We start from the raw sequence: 11,052 nt of genomic DNA, 5'->3' as shown, positions 1-11,052 counted from the left end.
TTTCCGCGGCGATGCCCTCCGCAGCGGGCACTCTCCAGGCGAGTGCTCGCCAGTGCGGCTCGCTACCCTGCTCCGCTTCCCTTGACCGCGGCGATTGCTTTTTCTGTCTTGTAATATTATTCGCCGCTCTTTCTTTGTACCGGCTGCCGGTCACTCTTCTTAATGCGGCGCGCTTTGTCTTTGGCCGTTTCTTTTTGATCACAGGCTCCTTGTGCCCACCTCGCTTCTAGCTCATCTTATTCATGAAAGGCGCTGAACTGCAGCGGCAGCTCGTCACGTGACAGTCTCCGGTAGCCGCAAGCGCTCGGCGGGGCCTCGGGAACGGGTCTGGCGGTTCCGTCGCTGCCGAAATGCGAGTCCCCTCCCTCTCCTTTTGGGCTGCCTGGGGGAAGCCCGTCACATACTATGGCTGCCGCCGCCACCTCTTTTTGTTTCTTGCTTACCGAAGACGAAACAAAAATGGCTGCGAGTGGCGCAGAAGCAAAGAAGGAAGGCCGGGCGGAAGTTTGGTCAGCAGGTAGCCAGGAGATATAGCGTGCGCTCACGCAGCCGGTGCATCCCGCTGCTCCTGTGGAGCATCGTTTGCCGGATCTCTGTCTTTTTGCTTATTGCCGAGTACGATACAAATCCTTCCCCGCCTGCGTGGCCTCTTTCCTGCCTCTCGTTTCTTGGGCAACGTCGCCGTGGTGCTGTCGCGTCGCACCGCGCGTGTGTGTGTGTGTGTGCTCGAGCGTGCGTGCGTGACGTCTCCAGGGCAAACAGCGACTCGTCCCCCTCTCCCTCCAGAGGCTCCGTAGCAGTCGCGGTGCTCATCGTTCCGCTCTGTCGCCGCATTTGCCATATCATCGTTGGCGGTCGCGCCACCCTTGCTGAGCCGCCCCCAGAAGTGCGCGCCCACCAGTGCGCTCCGATTTCGAGAGAGGCGCGCGCGCGCCCAGCTGCATCCTCCCTGCTCCTGCAAAGGAGAACGGCGCGGGACCTTGCCCAGCTCCGACGCCCAGCTCCCGACGGCGCTTCCGACCCCCGGCCGCCGCCCCGTGCCCTTGTTCCCGGCGATCGGCCGCGCCTCTCGTTTCCTGACGCCGGCTAGTCGTCGTCGCGGACGCCGCCTCCTTCTACGACGGACTGGGTGCACATAAATGGGATGCCTTCTGGAACTACATCGTGAGTATTGCTCGCTTCTTCTGCGTTTTGTAGTCCAGCTTGAAGTGTGCGATATGCTGAGCGAGTTCGTTCGCTGTCGAATGCGTGACGAAGGTGATCACCGGCATCTGAAAGGTCGGTCGAAGTCCCCACCTTCTGGTCGGCTTGCTTCTGCACTGTTTAGCCAGAAGGCAGACCGAAGGCCCACCTTCCAGAGATCGAGCATCGGAAGTACCAGGAAAAGCCGGGTGTCACGAGCTCGCGTACCTTCTCCTTCGAAAATAGACTCAACTGACCTGAAATACGACTCAGTCGGAAATGCGCGTGATTAACTGGAGTACATCGCGCCGGAGGATGAAGTCGTAGCATGTCCACAAGGCCCCGGGCATGCCGCGGCTCTTCCAGAGTGCATAGGCTGCCGACGAATAGCTTTGATAGATTCTTTTCGTAGGTAATGGCGCAGTACTGATCTCGGTGGACAGGGAACGCGATTGGCTTTGTACCTCCTCGTGGATGTGAGAGCCAATATTCGTGCTAACGCAACGATGCATGCTGTGGTTGCAACTAGTGCGCTAAAAACGCTTTTGGTTGGAAAAATCATCACTTCTGTAGCTCAACTACTGTTAATTGGTCGAAACATGTGCTTACTGAGAAAAGAAGGCTTTCGAAACGAACAGTGCTTGGCAAGATGGTAGAAATATCCGGCTATTTAAATATAATTCCCGCTCTGAACTATAGTTATCCTAATGCTACGGGAGAGACAGGTGTATATCTTTCCCGTATCTGCAATCTACAACATTGTCAGCGTCACGTTCAGTTGCCATACACAGGGCAACCAAATTAAGCTTTACAAATTAAAGAGAAAAAAATGCCTCCGAGAGGTACGTCAAATCCACTTCTGCACGTGAGTTATGCTGCCGGGGGTTCACAAAGAGGGTTAATAATTGTTACCGTCAGGCACATAGTTAACTAAAATTTATTTATTGACTTTTTAATGACCGCAGTAAGGTGGCATGCCTTCTTGAGGCGGACGTACTCCTGCACATTTCCTTTCGGTACAATTCTCCTATAGCACGCGTGTGTTCCGAGATATTGGTTTCCGAATTTTCAGCTCGATCCGCATAATTACCTGTGAAAGGCGGTGGCGATCGTCGCAAAACTCCTCCCGACGTGACGCGGTGTTGAGCCAACGGCGTAGAGCGACCGTTGAATCTGATAACTTTCTCGTTCACTCACGGCTATGGAATTTGTAGCAATGCCCATGCGGCAGCTGCGTCACACTAGGGAGGTGTTTCGCGTCCACTGACACTGCCTTGCATGCGTGATTACTCGAAATCAGTGAAAACTTTTGAGGGAATGGCTGGGAACACGGGTGCTCTAGAAGAATGCTTCCAAATGTACTAGTCTATAAATGCGACCGCCTCTGTGTTTCCACTACGAGCATTCGCGTTCGCCGCAGTGGCTACAACATTGATTAATATATTTTAGTTATTTAATATATTTTATTTATTCAGATGCCTGACGGAGAAAAAATATCATCTTACTATGTGTCCCCCTGCATGGCCGCATAACTTACGTGAAGAGGTGGAATTCACGCACCGCTCGGTGCCTAATGGTAAGAAATATGTAAAGCTTAATTTTGATACAAGAAATATCTGGAAAAGCCGGCGCCAGGGCTTGTTAGAGGTTGGGGCTGCAGACCTAAATGTTTACTGCGTCGTTGATTGTACGCGTTTACCAGCTTCCAAATAGATTCCAAGCGTGGAAGAACATTTTCATAAATAATTCCAATCTTCGAGCTGTTCACTACAGCTGCGTCGCTCAGGTCATACAACTGGTACAAATGGCGAGCTGCTTGTAGAAAGCAGCGCGCATGAAATTTATGCCCGAAAACGCGCTACAGCGCCGCAAGTTGACCACTTCCGTCTGGCGGCAGGTCTTTGAGCGACTCCGACGATGGATGCACCTCCTATTTGTCAGGTTTTGGTTAGTCGCTGTGCTTGGTTGGTCATAAGAGCAACGAACATTCGCGTCTGTTTCTTCACTGTTACTGCTCAATGAAAAGATGACGTCATGTTTACTGTGCGAAATAAGACCTTCGCATAGGCTTCTGAGGCAAAAGGCAGTGCACGTACCTTTAATGGGTGCATGTATGGCGCCTTGCAGCGTAGGGCAAGAGAAGCATAACTATTCCGACGTGAATTCGACGCTTACTGAACGCAACTTGTCTGACGTGTTGTAAGGTTATGGGCGAGGTTGCGCGTTTGTGCGTGTTTTCTCTTGCCTCACTTCGTGCCCTTACGATCCGCATCTGCCAGGGCAAATTGGTTAATGCTGGCGCCAAGTACTTCCATGCAGCTCACAACCTGGCGAAAGAGTCAGCGATGGTGTTGGACTTTTGGGGGAATATAAGCTGCATTTCACACCCCCGGGGTGCCCAAAATCACCCAGTATGGGTTGGCTTAAAGTAAGCGCAATTGTGTCTGACGCCTCCTGGTGAATCGATTCCTTAGTCGGTGTCGCTGTAAGCAAAATCCCTCGCCTGTAAAAAGCGCGACAAGAAGCTTTGTCTTTCCGCATGTCGCGCGAACCAAACGCAAAGTGGTTGGTGTCGAATCAATCTGCTTTTTTCCCTTAAATGGGAACTTTTTTTGCCGCCAAAGTGATTTCGAATGTAACCATTTTTTTTTGTTCCCTTGGGTGCCTTTCATCGCAGGGAAAGTACACTTACCGTATGATGTGCTCGGTAACGGAATCCGTTCAAAGCGATCGCTACTGAGAGAAAAAAAATCGCTTGAAAACCGACAGTCCATTTTTTTCCCCATTTTTCCAGATATTGAACAGGCTTCTATGTAAAAATATCGTGACAATTTAAGGCAGCTTTGTTGGTCAAGTAAAAGCGCTTTACTATACTGACACGATTGCTGCATTTTAGGTTTCCTGTCGACAAAGTCTCAGTGCTGAGAGATGTCTAATCAGCTCTCGATCGTATCCGAAAGGCTCACTCACGGAAGCCATGCGAAGGACGGGAGATGGTCACATGGCAGAGGTGCAGGCTGCATATGAACCTTTCCGATGAGCGTTGTCTGGCGTCGCCATATTGCTCTCTGGGCTGTTGTGCGCACCTGCGCTAGTGACGGTGGAAGCGGAACTAGTTTCCAACAGTCCAGAGAGGGGTATTTCGACATCTCCGTGTACACGATGGAAAGGTCTGCAGAATGTCAAAGCGAGTTGATTGTTTCTGCGTTTAAACGCCTTCCTCGGTGCATTAACGGCATACCGGGACTTCCCCTCGAAAGATAAAAGAATCGGCGTGCTCACTATTCTGGGCGCCTTCGAGCATAATATTGGGGCCACTCGTGCGTTCATGCGAATCACCTCTCCAGCGTACAGGCATTCAGGTGCATTATCCCAGGCATGTACGGTGCAAAACCAAGAGCTGCATACCTCCCTCCTCACAGCGCCGCTAACGAGGCCTGCTAAAAGGGAGCCGGCGTAGCTTGAAAGAAACGTGCCGGAAGTAACACTCCTACACTGACAAAGCAACGCGGCTCCTGGTCCGTCCAGTCCCCGTGGTAAGCAAAGGCCTCAACGGCGAGTGGCGAACTGCCGCGCGAAATGCGCAGGGATTGCCTGCGTCGTCAGCGCTACTCCATTCGCTACAATGAAATCTTCAGGTTCGCTGCATGCAATTTCATCATTAGATGTGAACCAGTTGATAGCGATCATCGTCATGAATTCGCTCATTCAACATCTAAAGGGTGTTGGGTGCGCCGACAAAAAACCAGAAGAAAGGCTTGACAGAGGTAGACGCACCCTACAATGACTTGACAGCGGTAACAGAGTATCATAGAACATGTAGCATTAATTAATAACAGTATCATTCACATACATGAATTTTCATATTGATAAAACGGCATGACAGCACACAGGCAAAAAAAAGCAGGTAATGGCGCGGTTCAGGTGTCACCGTGAGTGAGAGAGCGCGACAGTGAGACGCCCCACCAGCAATTAAATATTAATTTGAACCGGTGAATCGGTGGAACCTTAACACTAGAGAGGCAGGCACACATTCCAATGTTGTGGTAGCCTAGAGCGAAGTACAACGTTTTACACTGCCAAGTGCTGGATGCGTATATTGCACACACAAAGAAATAATTTGCTAGTCACGAGTGAGAGAGATGTAGAAGAAGCACTTTTCCTCGGCTTCTGAGGTTCTTCCTTTCTGCTTGTTCCCACGTTTCCATTGCCTCTCTCTCTCAAACATGCCCGCTCTCAATTCACGCAAGCGCCTGCACGTTCACCCCTTTCATTTGGTGCTGCGAATAAAGATTTTAAACGTATTGAGCGCTCTCGCCTGAGCCCCGTCCCCAATACCGCTTTTCGCATCGACGGTTGCCGGACCGAGAACCACCAGGAGTGGCCGTCCCTTCATTCCGAGCTTCGCGCCATATCAAGGCGGAAAACTGCGAGTGCGACGAAGAATGCCGCTTGCGCCAGCGGCCCGCCTGCGGCCGTTCGACGTCTCTTGCCGCCCGGGCCTCCTCACCCGATTACGACACGCCTCGTCCACGGCAAGGGGATAACTCGCAGTGCACCACTCGAGCTGCGCGCGCGGCCTTCCGCGTCTAAAGCAGGGCGTGACCTGTCACTCGGGCTTTTTTCCCCCCGCGCGGCACCTCAGAGAAGAGAAGCCACTTCGTGTTCTGCTTTCTTTCTAGCTTGCTCTGCTCTCGTGGTACTTCGTAGCGGTATTATTTTTTTCTTCTTCGGTGCAAAGGGGAGCTGCTGCCGCGCTTCTTGATCCGGCTGATGCGGCGGTTGCGGGGCGGGGCACCCGCGGAACGCGTCGCATTCGATTCGGACGGGAGGGCTCGTTGCGCCGAGCGCGCATCGTTTCGGGCGCGTTGCAAGAAACGGTGTCAGCTACACGGCCCCGTTAGTCCGCGCTTAAACCACGGGCTTTTATTAGCGCTGTCGGGTGCATAGAAATCGCGGTTACTTCGTGCCACTTGTCGTTTCTGTCTCGTCGTGAGCACAGACCGTTGGTCGGCCGCATTCCGGCACTCCAAGGCCAGCTACCTCACTAGCTTTGTTCGCCCGTCCGCCCCCGCCGTCTCCGCGTTTTTCTTTTTTCCGCGTAGACTATCTTTCGCGCTGTTATTTTCATGTGTAAAAGAAAAACACAAACGAGAACGCGAGCAAGAAGTGTCTTCTACCTGCGCGTGTAACGGGTCCCTGCCGCAAAGTGGCGCCATCGCATGTTCCGGGCTCAACGAAAGTTAATTGCCACCGAGAGCCGTGACACATCTACGTAACTGACTGACGTTTTGGAATTCACCTGCGGTGTTTGCGATAGTAACGCTGTCGCAAAATAACTTTACTTAAAAAATACAACGTAGAGCTTGCTAGTTGCCTTGTGTAGAGTGTCTTTAAAACTCCTAAACTGCACGGCGCCTCAGCGACTCTGGGGTTTCGTAGCTTGCCACGATATCGCATGCAGGATAGACACCTCTCCGCGGTGATCGCGTCTTGAGGGCGAATGCATCGATGCAGTGTTACGGGGCCACGTCAAAGATCTCCAGGCGGCCGCGGTCGCGCTCCACGACGACATCCCTCCCTATGCACAGAGTAGCTTTAGGGCACAACAATTCATTCATTCACTCATTCATTCATTCATTCATTCATTCATTCATTCATTCATTCATTCATTCAATCATTCATTCTTCGTCTTCAGTGTCACATCTACCTCTGCTCATAACTAGGACAGTATGGCTGGTTTCTGTACTCACCGAAGAAGTCTGCAACTTATGTACCCGACGCGATGGCTCTGTGGCCAAGGCGTTCGACTGCCGATGTCGCGGGATGCAAAATTTTCATGTGGTGTGCGACGTCAGTGCGCGCTAACGAACCACAGATGGTGGAAAAAAATTTTAAAATTTCCTTTAAGGCGTCCGGCTTGTATGGCCCGCGCGAAGCTTCAGGGTGTTAAATCACTTAGTTCGACGCGTCACGACACGCCACGACACGACGTAATATATGACATGCCACGACACGACACAACAAACCGCACCGTATCGTACCGCACCACACCATACCATATACCATACAATACCATAAGACCGATTGCAGCCTCAAGGCAAACGCTGGCTTAAATTTTTCTCTATCTTCGCATGTGTCCATCGAGATCTTGTTGTCAATGTCACAAATAATAATAATAATAATAATAATAATAATAATAATAATAATAATAATAATAATATTATTATTATTATTATTATTATTATTATTATTATTATTATTATTATTATTATTATTATTATTATTATTATTATTATTATTATTATTGGTTTTGGGGGAAAGGAAATGGCGCAGTATCTGTCTCACATATCGGCAGACACCTGAACCGCGCCGTAAGAAAAGGGATAAAGGAGGGAGTGAAAGAAGAAAGGAAGAAAGAGGTGCCGTAGTGGAGGGCTCCGGAATAATTTCGACCACCTGGTGATCTTCAACGGGCACTGACGTCGCACAGCACCAGGGCGACTTAGCGTTTCGCCGCCATCAATGTCATAAGCAACTTTCATTTTCTTGAGCTTGCGGCTAGTGCATTGTTCTCCAATACTGCCGGCTTCTTTCCGTATTTCGACCGGCCGCGGCGCCTCAGGGGTTAGGGCGCTTGTCTACAGAGCCGGAGTTCCCGGGTTCGGACCCGACAGATGCTGTGCCATTTGCTTTCCCCAAAAACCAATTTTCTGTTCGTATTTCAACAGAGCTGTCGTCACCCGAGGCAGGGATAGGGGTTCCCTTTAGACAAACCAGTGTAGAAAAACGGGTGACCTGTTAGACAAGTTTCTAGAACATCCCATTTTACTAATTCCCCGAAATATTCTAACGAACATAAAGTGACTAAGAAAGGAAATTAGAGTGGATTACGAGTCTATTTATACGGGGAAAGCTAACGGACGCCCACTGAATAAGGGAAAAAAATTGGGACGCTTAAGCTCTGCCGTAAGGGTATGACGCGGCAGAATATTCGGTTAATTCGCATATATTCTGTACTTTACATTATAGAGCCCCGGCAGTCCCCATACTCCTCCTGGCGCAGTAGTGCAGCGGTTAAGCGATGTGCCACTGCCCTATACGATGGCAGGCGCTCCCAGCGGTGGGCCTTGTGCGGCCCAGGTTGCTCTTGTCGAGCGACCAATCATTAATTTAACTGCCGCCTGCCACGGTGGACATTTTGCTCACTATCCGGTGGGCAGGCTGTCATGGCGCTGGACGGTCACGTGACCTAGGTGGCTCACCTTCCTCCGAGGTTGCTCTCTGGGCATCGGCTGTCAGAATCAGGCTCGTTATTTTTCGCTCACAACGACGAGAACACCGATACCGAATTTTCTGGACAACGGGGACCTTAACCCTAGCGTGTTAAACTATTTATAAATGTTTACGTGGCGAAGCAATTGGGGTGATGAGACACGCCGTTTTCACGTTTTCATGATGTTTTCACCGATACACGAGGGCTAACGTATTGTGCGATGAAACGGTGTCTGCAAAAAGTTCTTACGGCGCGATTCGTAAGGGAAGCAAAAATAAATTTTGTTTTGGGGAAAGTAAATGACACCTGTTTCACAGGTGGTCGAAATTATTCCGGGGCCCTCCACTACGGTGCCTCTTTCTTCCTTTCTTCTTTCAATCTCTCCTTTATCCCTTCCCTTAAGGCGCGGTTCAGGTGTACGCCGAGATGTGAGACACATACTGCGCCACTTTCTTTTCCTAAAAACCAATTTTCATTTTTACGGCACGATTCGGTTGCCCACCGAGATATGTGAGACAGCCTTAATTTCCTCTCCTTAAAACCACTTTTCATTTCTTGTGCTTCCCTTACGGGCGCGGTTCGAGTGTCCACCGAGATATGTGAGACAGGCGTCATTTCTCATGGTTTGACCTCTACCTACATCCAAGGGGAAACTTGCAGCCACACTGACCTGTAGCTGCATTCAAGGTCAAACTTGCGGCCCCGCTGACTGCTCGAAAAGCTGGCGTAGTGAAGCTTTTCGCTTCAAAATTTCTTGCTGGACAATATTCGTGAAGCGGCGAGCTTTAACATCCCAGGCATACCGCAACTTTTTATAGGCCATTTAGATCCCCTTTAATTGGAGTTGCTTTATCTGGATTTGTCTGGCTGTCCTGCACACCTCACCGAACGTCGGAATTGCTATAACGGAGGTCACTGGAAAACCAGGGTTACCGTTAAACATTTCGAACAAAATGTACAGCGATCCGAAGGATAAGGCATCGAATTCGTAAGGCCGGCGCGTTCACGAAACTACTATGAGCTGCACACCTGAGAGAGCTAAACACTACCTTGGATGTAGCGGCTATGCACAGTACCCGCAATGCAGCATGGATCGCCCACGGGTGCTAGACACAGCGCGACTAAGAACGGGCATCTAAAATACAGGTCAATCGTGACTCCCATATTATCGCCTCGTTACCTTCAAAGTCCACACCGAGGTAGGAAGGTTCGCTTTGTATACGTCTCTCCTTATCACAGCTGGCCTCAACATAATCACGATCATGGCGTACAGGGGTTTAGAGCGCACACGCGCAGCATGTTCAGTAGATAACGTCACTGGCGCGGGTCTCCCTCCGCACTCCGAGAGGAGGGATTGACGCGTCGCAGACCCTTCCTCTTCGAACGCGCGGAATTCCAGGATCGCCCCTTGGAATGTCGCCCAAACGTGAACGGCAGTCGCAACGACTTTTCCGGCTGATAGCGCTTCGCGCGACGTCGCCGCTGTTCGTTTCCCTGGAGGGCGATCGCTTCAAACACACATACACGTAGACACACACACACACACACCTGTACACTTCCTAAAATCCTCCGCTGTCTGTCGCTGGCCCTGACTGACCGCTCGCGGGCTTGCTACCCTAGACTCCTTTTTTTCTTTTTCCCCGCTTCTTAGCGCACGTCGGTGCGCCCTTTCGCAATATCTTAAATGGCATTGAACTTGGTCGTCTCTGTCCTCTCCGTCACTTCCGTCTCTGCGGATCTTCGCAATTTACGCAGCAAAAAAGAAAAGCGCGATCCCTGCAGCTGTGAGCTACAGTGTGCGCACGCGAAGAGCGTTCCGGTTTTTTTCGCGTTTGTCGCTGTGTGTCTCGCAGACTGCCGCGCTTCCGGGTTCCAAAGGCGGCTCACGTCCGATGCTTTCGGGCTTCTTGGCCGTCCTCTGTAGACGTGCGTGTCTGAGAGTCGCTCACTGCGCTCCTTCTTTGTAGGTTTCGTCTCGCGAAAACTATAGCGGCGCAGCGAATTGAGGTCGTTCGGGCTGGAGGTCACCGTGGCTGTCACATAAGAACGCAAGGGAGTCGAGAAAAGGTGACGAAACTTGGCTTTGCGCCGCGCGAATCACCAAAGCTCGAGACCTCCCACCCCCCACCCCCCCCCCCCCCCCACCCCCACCCCCCTCATTTCACCTGACAAATCATAAAGAAAAAGGAAGCAAGAAGTAATGCCGTACTACGTTTTCAATATGAGACGGAAATGTGATAAGAGCGGTTCGTGATAGAAACGTTCAAAAATTTACGTCGGTTATCGGACTAGGCTACTATTCCTCTGGCTCTCATCGTTAACTATAGGCTTTCTTAAGCCGGCGCATATCTCAGCGTTTGCCTAATGATGACACTCAAAGGAAGAGGAGATGGAGAAGTTCGCATATCGGCCCTGCTTGCTTCGCTATTGCTGTATTTATAACCTCCTCCAGGTTTGGGCTCAGAGACACTCTGTGATAGCGCCACCTGAATCTTTCGGACGTGAGAGGAGGCATTCTCTTCCCGCAGTGTATTGTATTATATCATATTGTGCTGTATTTATTTCAATTAAGAAAAATGGGCAAATAATTGAGT

The 11,052-nt window shown here is 50.7% G+C and overlaps 1 protein-coding gene across 1 annotated transcript in view; it reads left to right on the top strand.

Moving 5' to 3' along the window:
- Positions 1-893: 893 nt before the first annotated feature.
- The window catches only part of LOC144115235 (uncharacterized), a 112,520-nt gene continuing 102,361 nt past the window's right edge, over positions 894-11,052 (top strand). The window contains exon 1 of the mRNA XM_077649520.1: positions 894-1,164. The gene's annotated coding sequence lies outside the window, so the exon portion shown is untranslated. The remainder of the gene's footprint in view (positions 1,165-11,052) is intronic.

This window comes from Amblyomma americanum, chromosome 1 (assembly GCF_052857255.1).
Source record: "Amblyomma americanum isolate KBUSLIRL-KWMA chromosome 1, ASM5285725v1, whole genome shotgun sequence".
NCBI classification, from domain to species: domain Eukaryota; kingdom Metazoa; phylum Arthropoda; class Arachnida; order Ixodida; family Ixodidae; genus Amblyomma; species Amblyomma americanum.
This window is presented reverse-complemented; position numbering and strand designations above follow the sequence as displayed.